Source organism: Mauremys mutica, chromosome 12 (genome assembly GCF_020497125.1).
Source record: "Mauremys mutica isolate MM-2020 ecotype Southern chromosome 12, ASM2049712v1, whole genome shotgun sequence".
Classification (NCBI taxonomy): domain Eukaryota; kingdom Metazoa; phylum Chordata; order Testudines; family Geoemydidae; genus Mauremys; species Mauremys mutica.
This window is the reverse complement of record NC_059083.1, coordinates 11619851-11633467: the sequence shown is the minus strand read 5'-3', so window position 1 is coordinate 11633467 and position 13617 is coordinate 11619851. Positions and strand designations below refer to the sequence as shown.

The window sequence follows — 13617 nt, the reverse complement described above, 5'->3', positions numbered from 1 at the left end:
AGTCGATCTCCCCAATTATGGTACCCGGGGTACCCTAATTCCCTAAGGGTAGAATGTTGTTCTAGAGAATTATAAAACCATGTATCATTGTTGATGTCTTTGGGATTATGGCATACTGGTATTAGGCAAGATCCTAGCACCTCCCCCACCGCCCTCTGCTCCGTTAAGCAGAAGGTACTTTGGTTTAAAGTCTTTGCAAATACCTCCCATATATTAAGATGAACCCCCCCAGTCACTATCGGTCCCCTTCCGTAGGGACAGTAGTTAAACTGAAAATAATTATTGTTAACAAAAGTACAGAATTGGCATTTAAGGAGGCTATTAATGCCATCATATAGTTCTCTGCTTTCTCTTGTCCTGTTTTTTCCAACAGTTGTTCAGCCTGATTAGCTAGGTTCTTTACTTGGCCCCATGTGGCAGGTGCATTTCGCTGGCCCCCTCGTTTTCGGCCCGTTGTTACTTTTCCTTGTTCATCATATAAGTGTATGTTGAAGTCAGGGATGGGGTTGCTCAGTCCCTGATGCCACGCCATCCTTGTATGGTCGAACGTATCGTGCAGGTACCCAGAGCGGGCCGCTTGGTGTTGATACAGCTGCGTAACCGCGCCCCCAGGTGATTAGTGGCACAGGTCCGCTCCACTCCGGGCCAGGTAGCTGACGATAGGTTACCTTTGGAGCAGGAAGAACTTCGGTCGTCTGATAATGCCGTTGTGCCCTGGTGAAAAATTGAGAATTGAAAGGTAATAGATTTAAATGATTGAGTGTAAACAGTACTTGAGCCAGCCATTCTTCCTTTTCTGTCAGGCTGCCGGGGACAATTCCCCCTTTCTGTTTTTGCCGCAGGAGGGCAGTTTTTAATGTGCGATTAGCTCGTTCTACAATGGCTTGTCCTTGGGAATTGTATGGGATGCCAAAGGTATGCGTGATTCCCCATCGCGTGCAGAACGCTGCCATCGCTGAAGAGCAATAGGCTGGGCCGTTGTCAGTTTTTAAAGCTGATGGCTTTCCCATCACTGCAAAGGAACGAATGAGGTGATTACAGACGTGTTTGGCTTTTTCCCCTTTTTGTGGCGTTGCCCATATATAGCCAGAATAAGTGTCTATGACTACATGCAAATAGGACCAGGGAGCTAATGGTGGGAACCGAGTGACGTCCATTTGCCACAATTGGTTTGCACCTAGCCCCCGAGGATTTACCCCGATAGCGGGTCCTGCGAGGTTTCCAGTACACTCAGGGCACTGCTGAATAATCGCTTGTGCATCAGATAGTGGTATGGAAAATTGCTTGGCCAATGCCCTAGCATTTTGGTGATGTAAGGAGTGACTTTCCATAGGAGAGCAGGGGAAAGCCTTTAAGGCGTTAGCAGCATAGGCATTGCCTTGCGAGATTTCTCCGGGGAAAGGCTGATGACTTCTAACATGTGCGATAAAAAATAGATGTCGTCGGTGACGTAATATCAGTTGTAGGGAAAGAAATAAACCAAGCAAATTATTATCCAAAGATGCAGTAACACAACTAGAAGCAATATTACTAACAACATTGGCAGCATACAAACTGTCTGTTATGAGGTTAACTGGTTGATCAGAAAATGTGTTAAAGGCAAGAATTAACGCAGCTAGCTCCGCACGCTGAGGAGAGCGTTGCGGTAAGGTAAACTGGGATTTCCACTGGTCATTTTTCTTCCAAGCAACCACCCTCTGGAGGGGCCACCATCGGTGAAAATGGTAAGAGCTTCTGTTATGGGAACGGGAGATACCAAGTAGAATACTTTCAGTGGAATATGCTGAGCAACTTGGAGACGAGGATCCTTGGGAGTATGGTAAGTTACGGACCCAACATAATTGGCTAGGGCTATTTGCACCTCCTCCGAGTGCATACATGCAACTTCCCAGGTGGCGATGGGGATGGGGATAATAATGTTTACTAAATCCATGGCAAACAAGTTTAGTGCTCGATTGCGTCCTTTAGTGATTAATTGAGCAAACATTCCAGACAATGGGACGAGTGTGTTTTTGTGTGTGTGTGGTAAATACATCCACTCGAGGATAAATTCTCTCTCACTTGTATGTTGAAGTAATGCCCCCATGAATTGCTTAGTGTCCCCAAGAATGATTAAGGACGGGGGCACGTCAGGTACTGCTCTATCTACCCACCTTTCTGCCATGGCTTCGTTGACCTTATGCACTACCTCCCGTTGTTCGTTTGTTAGTGATATTATGTCTCCCGGTTGCTTTCCTAATTTTAGGGCATTAAACAGTGGAGTTAGCATAGAAGTGGGAATCTTGTAATACGGTCTTATCCAATTTATGGATCCCAGAATTTGCTGTAGTACTACATATGTTAACTTTTTTGGCAAGGTAAGTTTTGGAAGTATGGGCATGGAGTATGCTGCAAGCATTTTATGACCTAAATATTGAAAAGGTTCGGCTTCCTGTATTTTTTCCGGGGCTACTACCAGACCCGATTGACTTAAGATATCCGTTAACTCACTTTTCCATGTGGTGGGTAGGGGCCTACCGGCTATTAAGATATCATCCATATAATGGTATACAAGTAGCTTTTTGAACTTATTTCTGAAAGGTTGAAGAGCAGTGTTTACAAAATACTGACACATGGTAGGGCTATTTAACATGCCCTGGGGTAACACTTTCCAATGATAACGTGTTGTGGGTTGGGCATTGTTCAGGACTGGCACTGTGAATGCAAAATACTTTCTATCCTTTTCCTGTAACGGTATTGTAAAGAAACAATCCTTTAAATCAATTATTGCCACCTGGTAGTCATAAGGGATTAAATTTGGATTGGGGAGGCCACACTGCAGGGGGCCCATTGGTTCTAGTATTTTATTAATTTCCCTCAAATCGTGAAGGAGCCTCCATTTTCCTGATTTTTTCTTAATTACAAAAACAGGAGTATTGTACGGGCTTGTAGTATGCTCAATGTGTTCATCTTTCAATTGTTGCTCAACTAATTGCTGCAAAGCTTCTAATTTTTCTTTAGGTAATGGCCATTGTTCTACCCAGACTGGTTTATCAGTTTTCCACTGTAACGGAAGAGCCTGAGGCTTACTCATCTTCCAAAATCAGTTTCGCCCCTATCTGTTCTAACAAATCTCTTCCCCAAATGTTAAACTGTAAAGGCAATATGCAGGGTTGAACATATGCTATTATGGGACCTTGTTCCTGGGATTTTACCGGTAACCATTGAGAGCTCTTTTTAGATGCTTGGCTTCCTCCTACCCCGAATACCGCAGGGGCTATCTCAGAGGGCCATTTAGGTTCCCAATCCTTTTCAGCTATGACAGAGACATCCGCCCCTGTGTCCAACAAACCGGTCAGCCACTTACCTTGGAGGTTATACTTACGTTGAGGTTTGTGCAGGGATATTCGGTGTACCAACGCCGCCACCTGTGGGTGAAAGGAAGAGTCGCTGTCGCCTTCAGTACGGGTTGATCCAAAGCCTCCTGTACGTGTTACCTGTGATTTTTCTCCAGGGAGCTCATATGGCAACAGTATCATTTGTGCCCAGGAGTCCCCTCGTCTTAAAGTAAAAGGCAGGTGACTCCAATACTGAACATATATTTTTCCCTGATAATCAGCATCAATCACTCCTGGAACTACCATAATTCCTTGTTTGCTTGCTGATGACCGAGGGAGTATAATGCCCACCGTCCCTTCAGGAAGGGGCCCTTTTAATTGAGTAGGCATTAAAAGAACTTCCCCCGGTAAGAATGAGGATTTTTCTTCTTGATTATACAAGTCTATTCCAGCACTGCCAGTCGTTGCCGGTTGTGCTCTAGTCAATTCTTCCGCCCCCATTGTTTTTCCGGGGCCCGGGGAGGGCCCGATTACTGGTTTCCCTGCCCCAGTCCTGATCGACATTGACTTGCCCAATGATACCCCTTGTTGCATTTAGGACATTTTCTGGAGGGCCTACCCCCTTCCTGGGGTCTTCCTTTATGTGCTCCCCCTCCGGGTGCCCTACACTGGCTTTTAAAGTGTCCCGGTTTTTTGCAATTAAAACAATTTCCCGTGGGTTTATTACCTTGTCTTATAGCCCCCGCCAAAAGAGCCATAGCATGGGTTTGACTACCGACATCTGCGCAAGCCTGAATCATGTCCGCTAAAGTGTATGAGGGGCGATGTATTATAGATTGCAGTACCTTCTTGCAATCAGCATTAGCTTGCTCATAGGCCAGTCGCCGTAAAAGCTCTGTCTGTGCCTCCTCGTTATCGACCTGCCGCTGTACTGCTTCCTTGAGCCTATCTATGAACTGCGGATACGGCTCTGCAGGCTGCTGCCGGGTGGCTGTGAAAGACCTAGTCGGTTTCCCACTTACGGGAACCCTTCTGAAAGCTCTCATAACACTAAGTTTAGTACGAATATATGTATCTGGGTCTAACTCCAACTGTCCCTCTATAGTGCTAAATTGGCCTGCTCCATAAATCTGGTCAGGCGTGGCAGCTGGGGTTGAGTATCCCACAGCAGCTAACCTAAACTCACTGTCCCACACCATATACTGGGCGGGGGTCAGCACCATACGAAATAAGTCTTTCCAATCTTGTGGAGCCATAATGTAGCCATTTCCAATTCCTTCTAAGATGCCTGCCACGAAATTAGACCTGATGCCTGTCTCTGTGATAGCTTTTCTCACCTCCCTCAGTACTGTATACGGTAGCGCCGTCCACTCTCTGGCGGCATTGCCCTGTGCATCGACTCCTGCCGCTATAGGCATTAGCATGGGCAACTCTCCCTCCCACTGATGTTCTTCCTCCAAACTCAATTCCCCCGTCTCACGCGCCAACGCAACCGCCGCCCGGACGCAGCCCCCACGATTCCCCCGGAAACAAGGCTGATCAGTTCCTTTATTAACGGAGGGATCCGAGGGCCGCTGCCCCGTATCCGACACCGCAGGCGCTGGTGGTAGCACCCGCGGGTACGGAGGCGGTGTTGTCAGCGCGAGAAGCGGGGCGGCAGTGAGAGACGCCTGTGGCCCCAGTTTTCCCACTGCCTCAGTACAGCGCTGCCACATGAGCAGGTGCTGTACTGCTGCTCTCGGTGTCTCAAAGAGCTGTGTTCCTATCTTTTGCCAATCTGCTTGCTGCAGGGACCCCTCTTCGGATACCAGGGGCATTGGCATTCTATTTCCTTAACAAAATCCTCTACATGCCGCAGCGTAACCGCTGGGCAACCGCTCCCCTCAATGAGCTTAAATAATTCCTTAGCATGAGCCTTTTGTGGCACTGATAAATCGCTCCCCATACTCACGAGTGGCTGTTTCCAGCGGGTGCACCTAGACTATTCCAGTCGGATGAGCAGGGGTCCTCGGGATCTGGTGAATCACGTCGGGGTCACCAGATGTTGGGATCAAGGAGACGCGGAGTCAAGAGGTTTGTTAAGCAGGCGTCCCGAGCTCTCTTGAGCTGGGTTTTTATTAGTAATTAGAACAAAGAGCATGAGATCATAGTTACTTGTAACATATTGATTGGTTCACCCATAGCCATCTCCCTTTGTGCAATATATCATAATTGGTGAAGGGACTACGTGAGCTATTGGAGGGGCTACGTGCGCTATTGCCTAGTCTGTGCTTAATCAATAACCTGAGCATTGCTTTACCTTAAGCCAGGAGTAAATGTAATAAACATGTGTGTGGTTTGCCAGCACAGCATATTTTCACTACACGAAAACTCATGCTGCAAAACGTCTGTTAGTCTATAAGGTGCCACAGGATTCTTTGCTGCTTCTACAGAACCAGACTAACACGGCTACCCCTCTGATACTCCTCAGATGTTGACACTTCTCAAATTTTCAAACATTTCTCTAAAATCCCTTCAGCTGTTGACACCAGGGCCAGCTCTAGGCACCAGCGCGCCAAGCATGTTCTTGGGGCTGCACTTTCCAAGGGGTGGCGCTGCCTCCCTCCCCCCCACCCCCTTTATTTTTTTGCTTGGGACGCAAAAAGCGGCCCTGAACCAAGATGTTCCCTGTCGGCTGAGGCTTTCAGGCTGAGCTGGAACTGACACTGCAGTTCTGGATTCAGTCGCTAGATGGCGCTCACGGCAGCCTGAGTTGCCCAGGCTGGGCTGCATTCAGGCTGACCTGCCAAGCAGCATCTCCTGGAGCTGGGCCCGGGCTGCAGCGGCGAGGGAAGAGGGGCCAGAGGCGCAGCGAGCGCCCTCCGTACCCTCCGACCGGAGGGGGCCCCGCAAGGAAGGGGGCCCCTAAAAGTGGCAATAAAATAAATACCGCATTCCAGTTTCTGCATTGTAAGGGGCCCCGGACATATGTTCAGAGGGGGCCACGTTCTTTGTTGCTACGGCCCTGAGAGGGGCCCAGGGTGCAGGGAGTGGGGAGCGGTCCTGCTGCTCTGCACCGAGTCTCCCCAGGGCGGGCGGCGTTTCCCCGCGGGAGTGGGCTGTGCAGGGAGCCGCCGGGCTGGGCATGGGGCGCGGATCCCGGCTCGCGCTGACAGGGTGAGTGGCTGGGCAGCCCGAGCTGCCAGGGAGCTGCCCCCTCCTGCCCCCGGACCCAGCCTGCCGCACACCTCCCCCGCTTCAGCCCCGCGCTGCCTGTCCTAGGTGGGAAGAAGCAGAGCCCGGCTCCGAGTGGGGCAGGGGGGATACTGTCCCACCGGGGGACCCCCACGGCTCAGGCACCTGGGGGTCAGTGTCCGTCCTCTCGGCCCTGCCTGCAGGGGGCTGGGGAAGCAGCTGTCAGCGCCTGCCCCTCTCAGCCCTTGCACCCTCCATCCCACTCCCAGCCCCTCCACTTGTACCTCCCCCCATCGCTCCTTCGCTGCACCCCTTCCCCTTGTACTCTCCCTTCCCCCGCACCTCTCCCCTTGTACCCTCCCCCAGCCCTCTCCTCCCGCACCTCCCCCTTCCCCTGCCCCTCTTCTCCCGCAACCCTCCTGATACCCCCTCTCCTCCTCCGCGAGTACATCACATCCCACTTCTCTGCCAGTGTAGAGCCCCCAAGCGCCCCCACACCCGCTCCGCTGCCTGCACCCTCTTTACTAGATCCCCATCCATGGGCGCCAACTTATATGGGCTCCTGGGGCTTTAGCCCCAGGAATATTCAGAGTCAGGGGCTCTGCTCCACCAATATTTGGAGCTAGGTTTCGCCCCTGCTCTGGGCTGCCTGCAACCGCAGGGATCCCAGAGCCCTTTGAATCCCAGCCCCTGGCCGCTGATTGCCCCCTCCCCAGACCCCTTCCCCAACTGCCCCCCAGGACTCCCACCCCCTATTTAAGCACCACTGGTCCTTGTCCCCCGATTACCCGCTCCCGAGACCCCTGCCCCTAACTGCCCCTTGGGACCCCAGCCCCTATCTAAGCCTCCCTTCTCCTTGTCCCCAACTGCCCCCTCCTGAGACCCCACCCAACTTCCCCCCAGGACCCCACCCCCTACCTGTCCCCTGATAAACCTCCTGGACTCCCATGCCTATCCAATTGCTGCCTGTCCCCTGACTGCCCCTCCGAACCTCTGCCCCATCCAACCCCCCCTGCTCCTTGTCCCTTGACTGCCCCCCGGAACCCCCTACCCCTTCTCCAAACCCCAAACCGCTTACTGTGCCACTCAGACCAGCGTGTCTGGCTCCGTGCAGCTCCAGACAGTTGCTGCCATGCTCCCCCATGGAGCCCACAGCCCTCTCCCAACCCCAGCACCTGCCTTCCAGATTTGAACACCTCAAAATTCAGGAGTGCTCAAGCTCGGTTTGGGCAGCTTTTACTTCATTTCTCCCAAATCAGTTTCCCCTGAAAGGTGCCAACTGAAGGTGTTGGAGAACAGAGAGATCGGGTGGCCTCCTAATGCCTGGAAAAGAGACAAAGGCCAGAGTAGGGCGTGTCAGTGCCTGTGCGGACTTCTGGGAAGTGCACGGTGTGGAAGGGGATGCTGTGATGCTTTGGAACAACTCCATACAAAGCCAGTCAGGACTCTGGGGGAGCCTCCTCTCTTGGAGCATACTGTCTCCAGGGCAAGAAGCTTACACCTTCCTGGGTCTGACCTCGGAGCATTCAGCATGCCCTTCCACACTGTGCACTTTCCGCAGCGAGTCTGCCCAGGCTGGTCCTGGGGCAACCAGAGGTGCCTGCACCCCAACTCCGCAGTCAGATGTGACTCTCAGCCAGACAGTAAAACAGAAGGTTTATTAGATGATGAAAACACAGTTTAAACAGAGCTTGTTGGTACAGAAAACAGAACCTCTCTGTCAGGTCCATCTTGGGGGGTGGGGAGCCCAGAACCAAGTTCTGGGTCTCTCCCCATTTCCCCAGCCAGCTCCAAACTGACACTCCCTCCTCTGGCCTCTGTGTCTCTGGACAAGGAGGCCACCTGATCTCTTTGTCCCCAACACCTTCAGTTGGCATCTTGCAGGGGAAACTGAGGCACCCACACAGTATTCAGAGAAAATATTAAGAACATTCCCACTTCATCACAACAGGTGCAACAAAATATAATACTGTATATTGAAGTAGGCAAGTGCTGCTTCTGACTTTCCACTTTTAATTGACGCGTTGTAGCTTCATTTTATATCGGCTTACAGGGCGGGAGCGGGGGGGCACCATCATTTTGGGCCCCACTAAAAATTATACAAACCTGCCACCTATGTCCCCATCCCTTTCCGGGTACAAGGTCTGAGGGTTAGTCCCTATGCCTTCCATGTGCATTTGGAGCACTAAAGATGGAGTTGCGGGGGAGGAGGGGGGGAGATTTATACTAAAGTAAAATAAAAATAGGAGAAACGGTTTGATCCCCACTGCAAGTGTAAACGGGGATTGCTGTGCTGAACGAGGAGGTCACGTTTGTGGGGGGGAGCCCAGGGCTGGGGTGGAAGGAGGTGCGGGGGGGGGGAAGAGAGAGCCAGGGCTGGGGCGGCAGGGGGTGCAGGTGGGGGAGGGCACTGGTGGGGGGGGGCGAGAGCCCAGGATTGGGATGAGGGGCAGCCAAAATCTTTTTTGCTTGGGGCAGCAAAAAACCTAGAGCTGGCCCTGGTTGACACTCATCTATTTTTGAATGTTGATCTCAAATCCATTCTAATTTTGCCTCCTTTCCCCTCATTCTCAAATACTGATGAAAATATCCCCTCAGTCTGGGGGTCTCCTCCCATATTAAACTGCAGGCACTTCTGGTTTTGGAGGTTTCAGAGTTGCAGCCTTGCTAGTCTATTCACAAAAAGAACAGGAGGACTTGTGGCACCTTCGAGACTAACAAATTTATTTGAGCATAAGCTTTCGTGGGCTCCAGCCCACTTCATGGGATGCATGCAGTGGAAAATACAGTAGGAAGATATATGTATTCCTGTTCTGTTTTTGGAGGAAAACAGTTGGCCTGAACTATTGCCCCACATCATGGACAGATGATGTGGTGGGGGTTAAACTCTCTATGAATAACTGTTGCTTCAGATTAAATGCCCTTTCTCTCCAATGATCAGCCATTCAGATTTGGTCTCTTTTGCCTCTGATTTTCAAATATGAGTTGCAAACTCCTTCACATTTTAGGAACATATTGGGTCAGAGCAATGGTCCATCTAACGCTGTATCCCATCTCCTGACAGAGGCCAGTCCAGATGCTTCACAAGGAATGAACAGAGCATGGCAATTATCAAGTGATCCATCCCCTGTCGGCCAACCCCCAGCTTCACTGACAATCTTGGCTAATAGCCATGAGTGAACCTATCCTCCATGAACATATCTAGTTCTTTTTTGAACCCAGTGATACTTTTGGCCTTCACAACACTCCCTGGCAATGAGTTCCACCAGACAACCTTTTCTTTTGCTTCACTGAATATTGATGTAAAATTGCTTCAGATTTTGTCCCTTTCCCCCTTCAATTCTCAAACACTCATAAAATCCCATCAAATTTGGCCCCTTTTCTCTCTAATTATTGAAATATTGATGTCAAATTTCCTGAGATTTTGCTCCTTTTCCCCTCTGATTCTACAATGTTGATATAAAATCCCCTTATATTTGGTCCCTCTTCTATCTATTGAACATTGATTACAAAAGCTCCATAATTTTAAGACTCCATTTCCTTCCCATTTCAAACTGTAGTTACTTTTGCTTTTGGAAGGAAACAGTTGGCCTGAGTCAGTTCCTCAGTTGGCCTGAGCAGGGCCGGCTCTAGGTTTTTTGCTGCCCCAAGCAAAAAAAATTTTGGCTGCCCCCCATCCCAGCCCTGGACTCTCGCCCCCCCCACCAGTGCCCTCCCCCACCTGCACCCCCTGCCGCCTCAGCCCTGGGCTCTCTCTTCCCCCCCGCACCTCCTCCCACCCCAGCCCTGGGCTCCCCCCCACAAACGTGACCTCCTCGTTCACCACAGCAATCCCCGTTTACACTTGCAGTGGGGATCAAACCATTTCTCCTATTTTTATTTCACTTTAGTATAAATCTCACGCCCCCTGTCCCCCGCAACTCCATCTTTAGTGCTCCAAATGCACATGGAAGCCATAGGGACTAACCCTCAATCCTTGTACCCGGAAAGGGATGGGGATCTAGTAAAGAGGGTGCAGGCAGCGGAGCGGGTGTGGGGGCGCTTGGGGGCTCTACACTGGCAGAGAAGCAGGGTGTGATGTACTCGGAGGAGGAGAGGGGGTATCGGGAGGGTTGCGGGAGAAGAGGTGCAGGGGAAGGGGGAGGTGCGGGAGGAGAGGGCTGGGGGTGGCTACAAGGGGAGAGGTGTGGGGGAAGGGAGAGTACATGGGGAAGGGGTGCGGCGAAGGAGCAATGGTGGGAGGTACAAGTGGAGGGGCTGGGAGCGGGATGGGCGGTGCAAGGGCTGAGAGGGGCAGGCGCTGCCAGCTGCTTCCCCAGCCCCGTGCAGGCAGGGCCGAGAGGACAGACACTGACCCCCAGGTGCTCGAGCCGTGGGGGTCCCCCGGCAGGGCAGTATCCCCCGCAGCCCCACTCGGAGCCGGGCTCTGCCTCTCCCCACCCAGGGCAGGCAGCGCAGGGCTGAGGCGGGAGAGGTGCGAGGTGGGCTGGGTCCGGGGGCAGCTCCCTGGCAGCTCGGGCTGCCCAGCCACTCGCCCTGTCAGCGCGAGCCGGGATCCGCGTCCCCTGCCCAGCCCGGTGGCTCCCTGCACAGCCCACTGCCGCGGGGAAACGCCGCCCGCCCTGGGGAGACTCGGTACAGAGCAGCAGGACCCCTCCCCCCTCCCTGCATCCTGGGCCCTTCTTCCCTCCCCTCCACAGCCCAGGCCCAGCTCCAGGAGATGCTGCTTGGCAGGGCAGCCGGAACTGCAGCCCAGCCTGGGCAACTCAGGCTGCCGTGACGCCATCTAGCGACTGCAGCCAGAACTGCACTGTCAGTTCCAGCTCAACCTGAAAGCCTCAGCCGACAGGGAACATCTTGGTTCAGGGCCGCTTTTTGCGCCCCAAGCAAAAAAAAAAAAGGGGCGGGGCAGGGGAGGGCAGGAGTGCCGCCCCTTGGAAAGTGCAGCCCCAAGCACATGCCTGGTGCGCTGGTGCCTAGAGCCGGCCCTGTCTAGAGCAGTGATTCCCAAACTGGGGTTTGTGAGCCCCTGAGGGTTTGCGAAATGTTACAGGGGATTCTTGGGGGAAAAATCCCCTAATGGCGGACAGAGCTGTCCCTAGGGATCCTGGGCAGCCCGGGGCCAGCAGCCTGGAGCCCCTGGACTTCCAAGAGCTAAGCAGATCAAAGAAAGCATCTCTGTCACACTGAGGAGATTGAAACGTCAAGACTCCTTATCAGAAATGGAAAGGGAGAAGGATATTTTTTGCTGTTTTTAAAATTAAATAGGCAGCTAGTCTTGTTTTTTAAATTATTATGAAGAACAAGTTTAAGCTTTGTTGTAACATGCATTGTTTGCCTGGGTTGCTCAAGCCCTGAATGCTTGTGTAGGAGGAACTCTTTGAGTTGGCATCTTAAAAACATGCTGTTTCACATCTGATACTCCTTGATGAAACATAGGAGCCTTATCTTATAACAGGCTTATTCAAAGTGATACAAGCTATGAAAGGGAGATCTTGGAAGAGTGTTGCCTTTTTCATAGTGTAATAAAAATACTGTAATGATAAATAATAATTAATAATAAAGTGTGTAATAAGCATATCCTAAAAACAAATGTTATATTTCCAAGATCATTGCTTTTATAATTTATACTCAGGTAAAGGAGAAAATCCCTGGGAATATTAATTTTTAGGAGGGGGTTCGCAAGACTTGACATTTTAGTGAAAGGGGGTCACAGCTTGTTCAAGTTTGGGAACCACTGATCTAGTCACACGCGCTGCAGAAAGAGAATCGACCGCTAGGGGACGAGCTGAGCCCTTGGAGGAGGGTTTGATTGTGTCACTGACAGGATCGGCTCCAGCTGGAGAGTGAATCAGGCAACTTCCGCCTTTCCGGCTCTGAATGGGGAGCAGCTCTGAGATGGCAGCAGAGCGCAGGGGAGAGTCACTCCTCTGGCACAGACGGGTCAGGGGCAGAGTGGAAGGATCAATCCATAATTGAGACTTAGTATATTTCCCCTTCTGCGTCCACTGCTCCCCAAAGAGGGGTCAAGAGATCTTCAGTATCACAGGGGGAGTCCCAGTAGTTTATAGCGGCACCAAACTCCCCCTGTGCAAAATTCATAGCTTACAAAGCCAGAAGAAGGGACCTCTGTGCTCACCTACTTTGACCTCTTGTCAGTGGTGCAAGTAGAAATCATTTCTTGCCAGTACTGCCCTCATGGGAGGGACACGGGGCACATGACCTCCCCATGTGACCCCCCCATGTGACTCCTCCCTGCCCTATCGCCAGTCCGGGGCCCCATTCTCCCTGTCCCCTCCAGCACCGCCCTTTTTTATATATACAAACATCAACATGCTTAACTACTCACTTTCCCCCCAAATATGTAGTATTCAGTCTGCTTAGATGGACTATGGGAGTTAGGTAAGGAGCCATTTCAGCATATGTAGGACTTATTAAAAGACAAATTTTAAGTAGAATTGTATCCTAAACTGCATTATGGTATTGTACCCAAACATTACATTTCAATGGAGGATTCAACTTCCTTGATAGGAACAGACTCCCGAAATTCTTACTAGTCCACAAAAGTGGTCCATAGTCATGCAAATAGTCCCATTGTCTTCAGTGGGCTTGATCAAATGATTAAGGGTCTACAGGATTAGGTTCCAAGTGTGTAAATTGTTCTGGACGAAACTGACAATGCCTGAGCTGTTGGCTCAGAAGGAGCCACTAAAGGTGAGCAGGTGTGTGATAAGTCTTAGCTCCGTTGCTAAGATAAGGAACATATTTTCTGCGAAGTTCTTGGCAGATTCCTGAGGGAGCTGGTTTAAGGCCGTCAGTGTCCGGCATTATAATCTTCACTTATAGTTCTCTCACCCACAAAGCTGGAAAATGAGGCATTTGTTTTCTTTGTTTTGCTGCTCCAATTCCAGTTAACAAAATGCATGTTAGACTAGTTTGGCTGCAAAGAAGAATTCTATGTACACTGGGGACAACACCTGATTTCCCTCAGGCTGCAGAACTGAGCTGACAGCAGAATTCAAACTTCCTCCGGTCAGTGCAAGCAGAGGCATTCCTCTAATGATTTGGACCTGATGTGATGCGGTATGAATGTCATGGGTAATTCAGACCAATGGGGGGGAAACAG

General features: G+C 51.1%; 1 long non-coding RNA gene across 1 annotated transcript; it reads right to left on the bottom strand.

Moving 5' to 3' along the window:
• Positions 1-356: 356 nt before the first annotated feature.
• LOC123345213 lies at positions 357-5284 on the bottom strand. The gene is made up of 3 exons (XR_006572753.1): positions 5269-5284; positions 3365-3407; positions 357-714 (listed from the first exon to the last, which is right to left on the bottom strand). It is a non-coding gene; the product is annotated as an uncharacterized LOC123345213 (long non-coding RNA).
• Between the last annotated feature and the right edge of the window lie 8333 nt (positions 5285-13617).